The 16,622-nt window shown below is 39.3% G+C and overlaps 1 long non-coding RNA gene across 1 annotated transcript in view; it reads right to left on the bottom strand.

Moving 5' to 3' along the window:
• The window catches only part of LOC144226004 (uncharacterized), a 32,340-nt gene extending 23,518 nt beyond the window's left edge, over positions 1–8,822 (bottom strand). Inside the window, exons 1-3 of the long non-coding RNA XR_013333496.1 lie at positions 8,761–8,822; positions 6,195–6,260; positions 952–996 (exon numbers count right to left, since the gene is read on the bottom strand). This is a non-coding gene — a long non-coding RNA (uncharacterized LOC144226004). The remainder of the gene's footprint in view (positions 1–951; positions 997–6,194; positions 6,261–8,760) is intronic.
• Positions 8,823–16,622: the final 7,800 nt, after the last annotated feature.

Here is a 16,622-nt window from a genome sequence, read left to right as displayed (position 1 = left end):
CTTCAGGAATAAGGATGTCCATTTTCATCACTTTTCCTCAACATGGTACTGGCAGTCCTAGCCAGAGCAGTTAGGGAAGAAAGAGAAAGAAAAGGCATCAAAATCAGAAAGGAAGAAGTAAAATTGTCTCTATTTGTAGATGACATGATATTATATACAGAAAACCCTAAACACTCCACCAAAAAACTGTTAGAACTAGTAAGTGAATTCAGTCAAGTTTCAGGACTCAAAATCAACATACAAAAATCATTTCTATTCCTGTACACTAACAACAAAGTATCAGAAAAAAAAAAAAGTTAAGAAAATAATCTCCTTTATAGTAGCATCAGACACAATGAAATGCTCTGTAACAAATTTAACCAGGGAGTTGAAAGATCTGACTTTTACCACATTGGCACTTGTGGAGAGTACAAGCCACTTATTTTGTAGAATGTCTCTACATTTGAGTTTGTCTAATGTTTCCTCATTCGACTCAGGGTATACACCTTCTGCAAGACCATTACAGAGATGGCATTGTGTTCTTCCTATTCCATTCTGTCAAGTGGCACATGATTTAGATTTACCCAATTGCTAATGTTATCCACATTAATCATTCAATTAAAGGTGGGCTGAAAACCCTCCTGGACTGAAAAGTTACTCTTTTTTATTGTAATTAATTACTATTCTGTGAGGAAATACTGTGAGACCATGTAAACTTTCAACTTAGTCATTTATTTACTTATATTCATGTGGACTAATAATATTAGTATATTATTCAAGTTTTCCTATTTTATTCAATGAGTTATAATCTACTACTATCATTATTTATTTTGATGCCTGAATTGTTCTGGATTCTGCAAGTGGAAGCCCCTTCAAGTTGGCTCTGTGTCCTTTTGACATGCCCCCTTCATTCTTTGAGGATTTCCTTACTTTCTGGCACCATGAAATGCTCCAGATTTATCTTGTACTTACATGCCTTAACGTGGAATCAGCCATTTCTTCGAGGAGCCCTGGTTCCTGTAAGTGGAAAGTAGTANAGAGATGCTAGGCTCCAATGCAGGGCTTGATCCCAGGACCCTGAGATCACAACTTGAGCCGAAGTCAAGAATTGGATGCTTAACAGACTGAAGCACCCAGTCTGTTAAGCATAATATATATAAATAATAAATAAATAACAATAATGAATAATATATTTATTTATTTTGCCAATTCCTTAATGTAACCAATTTTCCAACTCCATTGCCAACTCCTCCGCTGGGTAGATATCCTTTTCCCCTACTTGGGCTCTGACACCACTTATTAGGGCACCATTCTCCAGGAAATTCCTCCTCAGCTGCTTAGGCTCTGACTCCTCACACCTAGCTAGCCTCTCCCTGACTCCTGCATGGATGCTCATCTCAGATCTGTTAAGTTCTAAAGTCCAGTACTGTCTCCCAACCTTACAATGCATGGATACCATCTTTATACCAGGTAGGCTCCAAAACTCTGCAACAGGCTAAAACTCTGCATGGACACCTTCCTCCTCTGCTCAGTCTCTGATATCCTAACAAGGACCAGACTCCCCTAATGCATAGGCACTCTCTTCACCCCAGTCAGGGTCGGATACCCTTAGGATACCCTTATCAACCAGCCCTCCTACACAGAAGTCCCTCTAACCTTGCTGGTCCCAGTGGCTTTCCCAATCTTCTTTTGTGACAGCAGGTGTGGACCTTGCTCCACACTATTAGCTGGTGTTAGGACTAGCGCAGAGTATGCATTAACACTCTCAGAAGTGTTCTGGGTAGGGGCACCTGGGTGGCTCAGTCAGTTAAGCATCCAACTTTTGGTTTCAGCTCAGGTCAGTTTGTGAGTTTAAGCCCTGCATCAGGCTCGGCACTGATAGTGCGGAGACTGCTTGGCATTCTCTCTCTCTTTCTCTCTGCCCCTCCCCTGCTTGTGCACACACTCTCTTCCTCAAAATAAACAAACAAACAAACTTTATTTAAAAAGTGTTCTGGGTGAACAATAAACTATATGGTCAACTTATGTATATAAGCCAAACTGGGAAAGCTTTTTTTAGGAATGGCATTTTATATGCCCCAAGGACAAACTTTTATCTTTTCTACCTCTCCTAGTTATAGAGAATACTGATAGTTCATTCAACATTGCTACTATATCTTTGTTTTTAATAGTGGAAAAGGGTAGACAAACCTTAATTTCTCTCAGTAGAGGATTGATTAAACAAATTATGACATATACATACATTGAAATTTTAAGGAGTTCTTGAAAAGAAATGAGGTAGATCTATAATACTGACATGAAAGATATCTAAAATACACCACTAAGCAGAAAAATCAAGGTACAAAACAGTATTACATATGTATATACAGTACGATCTCATTTGTATGAAAGAAAAAAATTTTGTATGTGCGGAGTCAGCAGTTGCCACTCTTGGGAACTTTCACTTTTTATTCTATACAATTCGGTACCACTAAATATTACACAAAATTGTGGATTTCTTTTATAATCAGGAAAAAATGATAGAGATACTCTTAAAAGAAGTTGCCACAATTGGAAAGGACTAAACGTGGGTGTCAGTACTGACTGATCTTCCCTAAGCTCCTCAGCTGGCATAATATGATCTTGGGAATGGCATGAATATGTGTTGGGACAAGGGAGACCTGAGGCAGAAGAAAGGAGAAAGAAAAGTTGACGACTTGGTTTTCCTTGAGCTATTCTTAGGCTCTTTCATTTTCCGTAGAGTAAGAGATTTGCCTCCTCAGCTGGGTATCCTCATGGTAAATTTAAAACATAACTCTTGGTAAAAGGAAAATGTTGACGAAAGGACCTAGGTTTCAAGAGATGGTATAGCTTTTGCCCATTCAAAGTAATATTAGTATGTGAGGGATCTAATTTTATATTTTAGTCCAAATTAATTTCACTCTTAAAATAATTAAATGGTATTGCTTTCAGTGATAAGGACTAAATGTATTTTATAGAAACCTTTTAGAAGAAAACACTGGACATGGGGAAATGTCTATTTCTGAGAAGTAGCCATGTGCATAAAATGGGCTATGGCCAGTGATAGCTCTTTTCTTCTGCCCTATTTCCCTAGAGTTTACACATCGTCCATTCTCCATTTCAATTTAGGACTGCATTATTTTTAAAAATTGTACCCCCCCCCCAACCTTCCCTTATACCAAAAAAGATTTGTAGCAATAGAGCCTGTCTGGTCAAACTCACCTTTCCCAAATGGCCTTTCACCCACATATATGCAGCTCCTGCAAGCACTTCTTTAATATGTGCTTCTTTAATGAGCATTAACAGTAATCTGTTTCAGTCTTTTTTTTTATTACATCAAAGTTTTTCTCTGATTATAAAAATGGATAATGTACATTTTAGAAAATCTTGAAAATACAGAAACATGAAGAAAAAAGTCACCTGTGAAGTCTACCACTGATAAGACAGAACTGTTCACATTTGTTTGCGCTATATTCATAACTTTTTTCTATGCTTCTTTTCATCTGATGGAAATGACATACCATTCCATTTTGGCTTTTGCCCTTAACTTCTTAATGTAGTATTTTCCATGCTTTTACAAAATTCTCCATAAATGTAATCTTTAATGACTTTATAGGATTCTACCACATGCTGTACCACAATTTACTTAATGTTTTCAGCTTTTCTATATTATAAATCATTCTTTAATAAATATCCTCACATATAACTCTGTGTGTGTGTGTGTGTGTGTGTGTGTGTGTGCATGCGCACATGCATGTGTATGCAGTTTAGGTTATTTTCTTAGAATCCCTTTCTACAAGTTGGGGGAAGATGACAAACATTTTCGAGATTCTTGATACATATTGCAAATTGCTTTCCAGAATGGGCATACTATTTTATTTACCCAATAGCACTACATGTCAGGTGACATTTTACTGATCCTGCTCAGGGGTAACTTTAGGGATACATTGTTAACATCGCTATCTTCCTGATGTAATCAATGCTTTAAACTATTTTTATGTGGAAGAATATGCAAGTAACATAAGGCAATGTACAAAATGAGAAATATTAGTTTTTATTTGTCAAAATGATAGCATTATTAACACATAGCAACATACCTGTATTAGTGTCATTATGTTAAAAGTGTAAAATCATTTTTTAAAAAGTGTGTATAGTTTTTAGTATGTGTGTAATAATAAAGATCGTACAATAACTCATTTATTTCACCAGCGGAGAAGAAATGTGTTTTTGCAACTCTGGTTTCACACTGGATATTTAAATAAATCGAGTTTAAGGTTAATGAGTTGATAAAATAAAAATATAGTTGAAATCAATGAATACAAAAGAAATATATACATACAATATACATATTTTATACATCTGTTGTGTTTGGGAGGAGTTTTATATAAACTTGAAATTAAAAATTTTTTTTTCAGGTTTACTTATTTTTTGAGAGAGACAGAGGGAAACAGAGACAGAGCATGAGCGGTGGAGCGGTGGAGAGGCAGAGAGCGAGGAAGACGCAAAATCTGAGGCAGGCTCCAGGCTCCAAGCTGTGAGCACAGAACCCAATGCGGGGCTTTAATCCACGAGCTATGAGATCATGACTTGAGCCCAAGTTGGACACCCAACCAACTGAGCCACCTAGGCGCCCCTAAATTTGAATTTTTTAGATGCATTCTCTTCCTGTCTCTCTCATTTGCCTGCCATCTGCTGGATTCCTCAAACTTACTGAGGTATTAAATAATCTTATTAAGTATACTTAATAAAATTACATTTATAGAAAAAGTTAAGGGAAGCGTATACTAATGTTTCCTATGTTTTGCTTGTATGTGCTATTAAAGCAAATAATTGATCACAGGTTTTACATTTTAAGTATAGATAAAGTGACAATTTTAGCTGGATATTTTGAAGTTTCAGTCCCATAGTTTAGTCCCACATAAGTCCTGTTATAGAAACAGGAAATAGAAATGCTGTTTTTATTTTATTTTTAATGTTTGTTTATTTTTGAGAGTGCAAGTTGGGGAGGGGCAGAGGCTCCTAAGCAGTCTCTGCACAGACAACAGTGAGCTGGGTGTGGGGCTTGAACTCATGAATAGTGAGATCATGACCTGAGCCAAAGTTGGAAGCTCAGCCAACTGTGCCACCCAGGTGGTCCGAAATGCTGTTAATGGAGGTAATGTCACAGCCTTTCAGTATTCTCCAGGATAGAAAAGCTTGGTAAAGTAGAAGGACAACGAGGACATATGCAGCTTAATTGTAAATTTATAAACTATTTTTAGAATACCTTATTCTCTTTGATTAAAATTAAAATCCATTTCATTAAGAATAGCATTATAAATAGGACATTCAGAGAATATGGATTTGTCTAATAATAGTACTAAGTATTTTTTTATTATAGTTTATTGTCAAGTTGGTTTCCATATAATACCCAGTGCTCATCCCAACAAGTGCCCTCCTCCATGCTCATCACCCCCCTTCCTCTCTCCCCCACCCAATACTTAGTATTTTTACAGTACTTGTTATTTGCCAAGCACTAAGTACTGCATATATGTTAATTCATTTAGTCATCACAGCAACCTATGAATTGGATATGGTTAGTCTCCATTTTATAGATGAGGAAACAAAGGTATAGAGAGGTTAAGTGACTTCACCAAGTTTACCAGCTAGTAAGTGAGTCAGCTGGGATCCAAATCCAGGTTGTTTGGCTCCAGTGTCTGCCTTCCTAACCACTGTACTCCACTGTTTCATCTCAGTGTTACTTCTTACAAAATCTTTGAATAATGGACTTACTGTTATCTTCATTTTAGAAATAACAAATCAAAACTCAGAGATGTTAGGCGAATTTTCTAAGGTGCCAGAATTATAAATGTTAACTGAATTTCCTGAAAAGATACAAAGATCGAAGATTCATCTGTGTCTTTTTTTTTTTTTCAGAAGGCTAGTTGCCACAGAGGAAGATACTTTTTAAATTCTTAAGAGCTCTAAATGTCCCTCCTTTAATTGAGTTTTGTGATAGAAATTAATTATATGACATCCTGGAGCATCTTTTGTGCTAGTTTTGGCAGTGACACAATTCTATCTTAAATTTTATTAATTGACAAAAGGATACGAAGTTATATGCATATTTTGTTGACTGAAAACCATGGAAGGGAGAGTTCAGTATAAACAGAAATCTTAAGTGGCCACTCAAATTTAAAGGAAAAAAATAATTGGCTTTTCCTTCTCAGAGTTACCTGGTAAATCCACAGAAAGGTCAGCTGTTGTTCTTATCACAATTTTATATTTGTGCCAAGGATATTCTGTTATGGGGGAAAAAAAGCCAAATGATCAAATCTCAAGTAATTGTTCCTCTCCTCCTAATGACTTAAAATTGAGGTAATAGAAATGCTACTTTAAAACAATAGCTTAAAAAGGTGGCTGTGATCCAGAAGTTCGACAAAGGCAATAAGACAAGATTTGATTGGCTAAAACCCTTGAAAGCCACTAAAGGGCAAAATCCACATTCAGGTCAGTTCCCACCCCCAGGGCATTTTGAATTGGCACTGGAGTAAAGAGCTAAATAGGCAGTAGCAATCTCAGTAGGCTAGGAGCAGAGATGAGAGTTTAGAAACAAAAGCAGCTAGGATTTGAAGGCCACAATTCTAGAAAGGAGACAATTACAGAGATGTAAGCCCCAAGATCTGTGTACAAATTCCCCTTAAATCATCAGTAAATTCTTAAGAGGCACATGCACAGAAAGACTTCAAGAAATTCAGCAGAACAGCAGCACCTAAAGAGTTGAACAGAGGTTTTAGCAGCTTTACAGTGTTGGGGAAATGGGGATTAGAGTTTAAGCCCCAGAAAGTGGAGGGGTCTTGGCAAATATTCAGACCTTTAAAATCTAGTAAGATCTAGCAAGAACCATGACCTAGGAATAAGGGCAAGACTGAAATAAACTTGAATTTAAAAGCCTAAAACAGGGGCACCAGGGTGGCTCAGTTGGGGTAAGCATCTGACTCTTGATTTCAGCTCAGGTCATGATCTCAAGGTTCATGAGTTAAAGCCCCTTGTCTGTGCTGACAAGGCAGAACCTGCTTGGGATTCTTTCTCTACCTCCCTCTCTCCACTCCTCCCTCACTCAAGCTCACGTGCTCTCTCTCTTGAAATAAATAAACTTAAAACATTTTATTAAAAATAAAGAAATAAAAGCCTAAAACCAAGTCTCAATAGAATTAAAGTGATTCACTTGTATTCTATCTGCCTACAATAAGAAAATTTAAGCCTTTTTAGAGAAAGCTGCCATCATCCACAGCCTCTACAATTTTTCTTACACATTTTCTCACATTCAATAAGAAATTATAAGGTATGCTCAAAAAGTAGGACCAAATACCAAAAGCCAGGAGGACACATAGGTGATTCAGATATTGGACTTATCTGATAGGGGTTTTGAATAATATGATTAAAATGCTCAAGAAAATAGAGGAAAGATAAAGAAATTCACCAGAACTTTATAATCTGTTTAAAGAATAGAAGGGGGGGATTCGAATTAAAATTTTGGAATTGAAAATATTATAACTAAAATTAAGAATTCAATAGAGGGGTTGTATACCAGCAGAGTTTCTACTGACTGGATGAAAGGTCAATACAAAATATGCAAATTAAAGTACAAACAGGGGTGCCTGTATCGCTCAGTTGGTTAAGCATCTGACTCTTGATTTCTGCTCAGGTCATGATCTCACAGTTTGTGAGATTGAGCCCCATGTCAGATACTGTGCAGTATGTAGACTGCCTGTGATTCTCTCTCTCTCAAAATAAATAAATACTTTTTTAAAAAGCACAATGAGAAAAAAAAGAAAAAAATACAGAAAAGAGTGTAAGAGATATGGAATACTCAAAAAAATCTAATATACATGTCACTGGAGTTCCATAAGGAGAAGAGAGAGAAAGGAACAGAAGCAGAATTTAAGGAAAAACCAAGAATTTTTAAACACCGACAAAAATATATCAGAATTAATATTTAAGAAGCAGGATAACACACACACACACACACACACACACACACACACAGAGTTAACATCACACTCAAACTGCTGAAGACCAGAAAGAAAACAGTTAAAGTAGCCAGGGGTGGAAGAAGGAGATGTATTACCTACAAAGGAAGAGCAATCAGACTAATGGCTAACTTCTCATCAGAAACAATGGCAACCAGAAATCAAGGGAAAGACATTTTTTTAAAAGTGCTGAGAACAGTTTTTAAAGACAAAATGGAATTCTATACCCAGCAAAACTATCTTGTAAAAAATATAGGTGAAATAAAGACATATTCATGTTAAGAAAGGATGAATTTGTCACTAGTAAACCTGAACTATAAGAAATATTACAGTAATTTTTCACACTAAAGTACAATGCCCCCAATTGGAAGTATCCATCTTAAAGAAGAAATGAAGAACACCAGAAAGGAGGGAATATGACCTACTTTGGTTCAAATAAATTCTCATTCTAATGGAATCATTTGGTGTAAAATACAAGCTCATATTCAATGAAATACAGACAAGAAGCAGTAAGAGGTGAGCTAGAATTTTATGACATAACACTGACACTGTCAGTTTAATTTTAAGCCAAATCAAGTTAAAAAGAAAATGGAAGTTGGACTTTGGAAGTCAGGGGCCAAGGACAGCATGAAGGAGTCAAAGTTATGACTGACTGTGTCATGGCTAGTGGGTGTTGGGGGACAAGAACAGTTGTGGAGATGGTGACTTCAGATGTAAGAGCCAGGGGTCACGGCTGACAGTTAGGTTGTGTTCAGAGGTCATGACTCACCTGAGATTGCAGCAGCGGTTGAAACCTCCGTACAGAGGGCAGTTGTACAGAGGGCAGTTAAGGTTCCCNGGCGGTGGCGGAGGCCGCGGGGCCGCGGACGGGGCCTCGGAGCCCCAGCCCCCGCCCCGGCCGGAGACCCGGGCACTGGCCTGAGCTGCACACCCCGGGCCCGGGCCCGAGGAGGGGACGGCCCGAGCGTGGGGGTGGCGGGTGGAGGGACAGGGGCCAGGTTCGGAGCTCGCTCTTCGGGGGAGGTGCGTTTGCTGAGGACCCGCGGCTCGGGAGCCCGAACTCCGTGCGCGGGCCACTGCGCGAAGGGCGGCTCTGGCGGCGCCCAGGCAGGTGGGAGCCCGGCCGGGCCGGAGCAGCCTTCCCGCCGCGTCCCTGGCCGCCGCTCAATCGCCTGACTCCACACGGTTGGGACGCAGCTCGAGAAGGGGCCGGGGTCCGCCGCTCCTGCAGCGGTTGGATTTTAATTGGCTAGAGTGGGCAGGGGCTGTATCTGTAGGGAGTTGCGAAGGAGCGCTTCGCAGGAGCCTCGCTGGAGGAGGAAACAGGGGCTGCGTGCCCGAGGAGCGCAGAGATGGTAAGGACGGGACGCGTGCTTGAGTAGGAAGGCTTCCGTATTCTTGGGCTGCACTGGCATATGCTTCCAGTTATTCATTCAACAAACATAGAGCTCTCCAGCTGTGTCTCAAGCACTGTGCACAGTTCTGGGATAAAGGATTACATCATCTTAACCACCCCTGCCCTCATAGCATTTTACAGATAATTACTGTACGTGTGAAAATGATATGGTCGGATTAACCACAGGATACCACGGCAACATTGAAGATGGGTAGCCAGCCGTGTGTGTGTGTGTGTGTGTGTGTGTGTGTGTGTAGAGAAGTAGTGAGGCAGAGCTGTTCTCAAAGGGGATGCTTTGAATTTCTTTGAGCTTACATTCGTCCACTTATTTATTCAGTTTCCACTTTGCTGGGCACTGAAGACAACTCTAGCAAAACAGTGATTTCTACTCTCAGGGAACTTGCAATCTAGTGGGTCTTGAAATAATTGTAGGAAGTAGCCAGGTGAAGAGGAGGGGGAAGGGTATGACCATGTGAATGGTGGCAAAGAATTGTGGAAGAACATGGCACACTGCAAGAAGTTTGGTTTAGCTGGAGCATAAAGTTCACATAAAGGGAGGAGAGAAGGGGAGGCTGTGGATGGCGGCAATGTCCTTGGAGGGGTAGTCAGTTTCATAATGTGGTGACAGCGTCTGTATGTGACACGTTCCTGTTGTAGACTTCATTGGACCGCCTGTGGTCATACTGACTCATTTCTTATTTATTGATTTCTTCCAAAGGATCTTTTCTTTCCAGCCAGCCACTCTCCTGTCAGGTAATTGACAGCTCCAGGATTTATAGCCCATGAAGTAGTGAGCCCCACACATTACCTTTTGACTCCTTGCTGTTTCTGTGGGTGTCCAGGACGAAATAATGTTATTTCTTTCCTCTTTGGTAAACATGCCCTCTGGGAAATTTTCACAGGAAAAATCTTACAGGGAGGACTTAGGGATTATAAAAAGGTAACCAGGTGTTCATAGTTCAGGTGTAAATCTTGAGAGTAAATTAGATTGTGTTGGAAGTTTGGAAGTTTTCAGACTTAGATGATTCATAGTAGTAAGTCACTGTCCTGGAAGACTTCAGATTCAGGTAGAGTGTTGGAAAAATTAGCTGCTAATGCCAAAACTACCTGTATTGGTTTTCCAGGAATGTATTTCACGGCAGCTTGAAAGTGTAGTTGAACAAATAAAAGATCAAACAGTTTTGGGAGCCAGAAAAAAGCTCTGAAACTTCTCAGGTTGAACTGTTGCCAGCAATATGAGACCATATTGTTTTCTGGTTAACTCCAGGAGCATTTATTAGTAATGATAACTGGTACCTAGCATTTTGAATTTTCCATGCTTATTGTAGATTTTGAGCCCCACAACTAACTTGAGAGATGTGCATATATATACATATATACGTTTTATTCTTGAACGCACTGCATCTTAGAACAGTTGTAACTTGCCCAAGGCAATAGAGTTAGAATAGGCATAATAACTCATAATTCTATATTCTTTCATGTCAGTATCTTACTGTCACCTACTCCCCAGGGTAGATGGTCCAAAATTATGCCATTAGGGTGATGAGTAAACATGTGGACTTGTGTAAGGTGAGGTTAGGGAACTTTTCCACAATCTTTTTCACATCATGGTATACATAAAATATGGTAATGGTCTGGTTTATTGACATAAACTGCTCATAGTCAAAAGCCTGGCTGCCTGGAGGGCAAGGGGATCAGTAGCCCAGACATACCATTCAAGGCTACGTGCATTCTGGTTAGGAAGCTGTGAGTGAGTTAGGGTACTCTGTCCCAAAGGAAGCAATGGCTCTGGGCTATCGTCTGAGAAGAGACAGTCCAGATTGGAAGAAGGAAGTCAGGATTAGGAAAGACAGAGCTGGGAATAGAGTGAGGAAGACAGAACAGAAGGATTGAGGGGTGCCTGGGCAGCTCAATCGGTTAAGCTTCTGACTCTTGTTTTCGGGCTCAGGTCATGATCTCACAGTACATGGGATCAAGCCCCGCATTGGGCTCCATGCTAACAGTCTGAAGCCTGCTTGGGATTCTCTCATCTCCTTTCTCTGCCCCTCCCTGCTTGTGTGCTCACACATGCTCTCTCTCTCAAATAAATAAATAAATAAATAAATATTTAAAAAAGAAGATAGAACAGAGGGATTGAGATGAGAATCAAAAAGTAACACCAGGAAAATTTTAGGGTACCCAGTTTGTCGATCTTTTTGCTTTCAGAATTGTTTCAGAAGCAGGGACTATGGCCATGCTTCTTAATACCCAGCTGGGCTATCTGATTTAATCTAAATGTGATTGTGAACTATTATTATGAGTGTCATGGTAACATGATGGAAAAGAGGTTTAGAAAAAATCATCCTGGCAATATTCACTTGTATGGGAGAAACTATAGATGGAAGAACAATATAGTATTTTATAATTTATCAGTAACTGAAGGGATTATTTACCATTTATTGTAAGTCTGTTGTGTGCCAGGCACTGGGTTAAGCTTTCTGTATTCTACCTTACTCTTTACAATTATTTTGGAAGGCGGATATTACTACCTGCAGTTTCAAAGGCGAGGTATAGAAGGATTAAATACTTTGCTTGGGGTCAATAAGTAGGTGGCAGATTCCAAAACTTCAACTCTCATTCCCAAAGAAGCTGCTGAAGAGATCCAGGGCACTGGAGGCCATGGTTAGAAAGCATTGTTCTATTGCTCTGTTGTCTATGAATACCATGTAGAAGTGAGTCTCAGTCTCTAGTTAAAAAGAATTGTTAGGATTTTATGACAAATTAGTATATACTGGATATCAGCCACACGGCAAGGTTAAAGGATATAGTTTGCAAGGCTGCCCTCACTTCTTTCTGACACCAACTGCACATTGGGAGTTTCCTAGAACTACCCTCAGATTTGATAGTTTGTCAACACGACACAGAGAATTCACTGAAGTCTGTCATATGCATGTAGTTTATTACTGGGAAAGTACAGATTGAAATTGGTTAAAAGAAGAGATACAAGGGGCCGGGTCTGGGAGGATTCCAAAACAAAGCTTTTACTGTCCTTAGGACATGTTGTACTCCCAGCCTATATGTGTGACAATATGCTTTGGGTTTTGCAAACCAGGAAACTTTTTATTGGGGCTTCATTACATAGTCATGATTGCCCACGTGATTGACCTCAGTCTTTAGGCTGACTAATACCATGTGATCCAAAGCCCCCACCCTTAAATACACAGTTGGTCTTTCTGATGTGGCCAGCCCCCAACATAAGACTATGGAGTCTGTACCCCCAACCCCTTGCACCTGAATGAAAACAGGCCTATCAGGTATAATATAGGTTACCTCCTAGAATCTGAGGGTCAAGCCAAGACTTTTCTTTGGGCAAGGCCAAACTCTTTAACTATACAGGAAGGACTAAGGAGTAGGAAGAGACAAAGTTAACGTCAAGATTATAAATCTAGATCCTAGTCCAGACCTTTGACACCATTGAAACAAAGAGACACTTGAAGTGGAAATCTGTGGGAAATCTGTTCAATTCAGTTTCTGACACTTTTGGGTTGTTTTCAGCATCTTCCTGAATTTTCCCAGAGGACAAAATTGGTAGATATAAAAATGATGAGCAGACAGAGTTGAAAGTATGGAGTAGGACATGGTCTGCATATCTCCCTGCAGACCAAAGGAAAGGGTGACACGGTGCCAGGTTGGTAAGGAGAAAACATGTTCTTGAGGCTTGGAGACTTGTATTTATTTGACTTAAAACTGACTGTTTACTCCACACTTGATCTTGAGCCACTTACGTATATTTGATCTCTCAGCCTCAGTGTTTTTGTCTTAAAATGGGTGTGCTAAAAATATGTACTTTGCAGGAGTCTATTTGTCAGGATGGGTTGAAAATTAAAAGAAGGAAGTACTTTTGTAAACTGTAAAGCTCTAAAAACAGATACTATCCAGTCTATTGTAGAACAAAGATTTCCTAGAGACCCTGGAATAAGCCTACAGATATGCTCAGGAAAAGGTAGTAAAGGGAGGAAGAAACAAAGATTTATGGGAACTTAGTAACTTCAAAAGGAAGGTATTTTCTGTTAATAGTAATCAAGAAGCTTAATTCCAGATAGCAGGAAAGATATGGAGAAGTAACTGAAAAAGTTTTAAATTCAATTGGAGTAGAGTTTTTGTGGTTCATTCTCCACCCACCCCCACCCACCTCCCTACCCCCCACCCAGCTTATAGTACAATGTAACTGACAAATAATAAACCACACATATTTAAGTTGTGCAGGAGTTTTGACTTATGTATACAGCTGTGAAACCATCACTGAAATCAAGATAATGAACATATCCATCACCTTAAAGTTTCCTTTTGTTCCATTGTAACCCCTCTTACTGTTCCCCCATCTTGTTCTGCTCTTCCTCCTTCTCTGGCCAGAAACCTGTCGTCTGCTTTTGGTTACTATAATACCTTCCAGCATATACTCTTTGTGTCTGGTTTTGTTTTTGTTTTTGTTTTTCTCATCATCCACACATTGATAGATACATGTGCGGGGATAGAAAAAGTCCCATCATTTAGGAGTTAATTGTATGTCAAGCACAAGGGCCAGAGAGGAGTTCATAGTAACGTAGAAGATCCTTATTTAGACTATAGGCAGAATTATGTTACTGTTGGGGCGCCTGGGTGGCTTAGTCGGTTAAGCGACCGACTTTCGCTTAGGTCATGATCTCGCGGTTTGTGGGTTCGAGCCCCGCGTCGGGCTCTGTGCTGACTGCCAGCTCAGAGCCTGGAGCCTGTTTCAGTCTGTGACTCCTTCTCTCTCTGACCCTCCCCTGCTCACGCTGTCTCTCTCTCTCTCCTAAAAATAAATAAAACATTAAAAAAAAAAAAGAATTATGTTACTGTTTCTTAGGCTACGGAAGTTGAATGCTGTCTGTTTATATTTGATAGTTATTCTCTGAGAGTTACGTGATGTCCAATTCTACTTGTTCTACCTATTAGTCATTTTTATGGGCTTCGAATGTTGATATTAAGCCTTGTAGGAGCTTTGATGACTCAAACCTGATTTTTCAGCAAATCAAGAAAGGATCCATTTATCTGAGGGATTCTAATGTTAACCATATGTGTAGACATCAGTGTTTATTTTTTTAAATTTTCTAAAGTTTATTTATTTTTAAGAGAGAGACAGACAGATAGCATAAGCGGCGGAGGGGCAGTGAGAGAGGAAGAGAGAGAATCCCAAGCAGGCTCTGCGCTGTCAACACAGTCCAGTGCGGGGCTTGAACCCACGAAACCATGAGGTCATGACCTGAGCCAAAGCCAAGAGTTGGATTCTTAACTGACTGAGCCACCCAGATGCCCCAGTGCTTAAAACTTAGATGCAAATTTATGAATTCATTATGAATAAAGTCTCTCTTTATAGATTCTCTGGAAAGTCAAATGCTGATCAGGAGATTGCTTGGTCAGTCAGCATTCACCACTTGTGAGTGTTTTAAATGTTTGGATAATGCCTTTCCACCAGGGTAAGGATCTTTGTGTATGTATCCTTTCCTCTAAAAAGATTTGATATGCCTGGCATGTGTTTCATTATTATCATTACAGTGAAAGAATGACTCAATTTTTTCCCCTCTGTTTTTAGTCTTTTGTAAGAGAAAGTTCAAACCTCTCCCATTTTATCTTGCACAGCCTTTCAGTTAATACTCCGAAATAACTTTGGAAAGAAAAGGGTAATTTGTAGTATTGTTGACGTAAATGAATACGTGTATGTAAATCCACTCCAGGCTTATTCTGTGTTGAGAGTCTCTAAATCAGTATAGCAGAACAGACAAAATAGTTTCCGTAACTTTTCCAGACTCTTGCCAGATAGATTCACTTAGGTCCCATTGAATTGGTCAGTATTAATATTTGTATTAGTTCCCTAGTACTGTTGTGACAAATTACCACAAACTGGGTGGGTTAAAACAACCGAAATTTATTGTCTTATAGTTATGAAGGCCAGAAGTCTGAAACTAATGTGCCAGTAGTATTGGTGGCCTTGAGGGAGAAACTGCCCTATGCCTTTTTCCTCTTCTCTGATGGCTCTGGCAATCCTTGGTGTTCTTTGGCTTACAGATTCATCATTCTAGCTTCTGCCTCCTTCTTCACATGACCTTCTGCCTGGTGTCTCTCCGTGTCTTTGCATCTCATATGTACCTCTCCTTTCTTTTATGAGTCGTTAGACTTAGGGCACACCCTAAATCCAGAATGATGTCATCCTGAGGTCCTTAATTTAAGGATTGGCAGTGACCTTTTTTCCAAGTAAGGTCATATTCAAAGGTACTAGGGGTTAGGAATTAGACCTATCTTTTAGAAGGATACAGTTCTGCCCAGTACAATATTATTATTACGTCATATTAATAAACAACAGCCTTCATAAAGAATGCTATGTGCCAGGAGTTATGTGACCCCTTACTCATTTAATCCTCCAAACAAACCCATTAGATTTGAGTCTCACTTTTTTTGCTGCCTTTTGTTTTTAAACAGTTAGATCTTGTCACTATTTCTGGCCCATTTCATTTTGAATTCAAAGTCTGCTTCTTCAAAGACTTTTAGACCTAGATGAAAGCATGACAGCAGGATCCGTTTATCATTAAATTTTTCTGGCTATTACCAGTTCTGAAATTCAGCCCTTCAAATTTATTAGATGAAGGAAAAGTCTTCTAAGGTTGATCATGAGTCAAGAGGAGGACAAAGGTAGCTCTTTCTGTTTTTGTATTTCTTACCCTTGGAGAAAATATGGAAATCCGTATACATTCATGAACTATACATTTTCTCTGCATTTTAATATTATGAGCATTATGGAGCAGTACTCTAAGGGCTTGCTGGGCCAATCTAGGTAGGGGAAATGTGTAAAAAGTGGCACATTTGAGGTCTTTATCTTCATTTATTCATTTGAAACCTTTCTTTTTTACTTTCACTCTAGCAAAAAATTCTCAAGTCTGGGATGTTGGGCTGTGACCTGGATAGAAAGTGGAAAATGCCATTAAGAGCTAAGGAGAGAGAAGGGAAAAGAATAAAGGGGCTGGATGAAGTCTCATTTCAGTGTATTCCTATTAGCCAAAGATATATGTATTTGAGAGGATGTTTGGACTAGTGTAGCTGTAAGGCCACCAGATAAAAATTCAAGCCAGAAAGAATAAAAAATGGCATTTCTTTAGGAATATCCTCTTACCTTCATATGGCTACTGTTGCTGAAATCTGTGCTTCTTTTTTTTTTTTTTTTTTTTTTTTTCCAAAAAATT

The sequence above is a fragment of the Crocuta crocuta genome, unplaced genomic scaffold, assembly GCF_008692635.1.
Source record: "Crocuta crocuta isolate KB4526 unplaced genomic scaffold, BGI_CrCroc_1.0 scaffold131, whole genome shotgun sequence".
Classification (NCBI taxonomy): Eukaryota; Metazoa; Chordata; class Mammalia; order Carnivora; family Hyaenidae; genus Crocuta; species Crocuta crocuta.
This window is presented reverse-complemented; position numbering and strand designations above follow the sequence as displayed.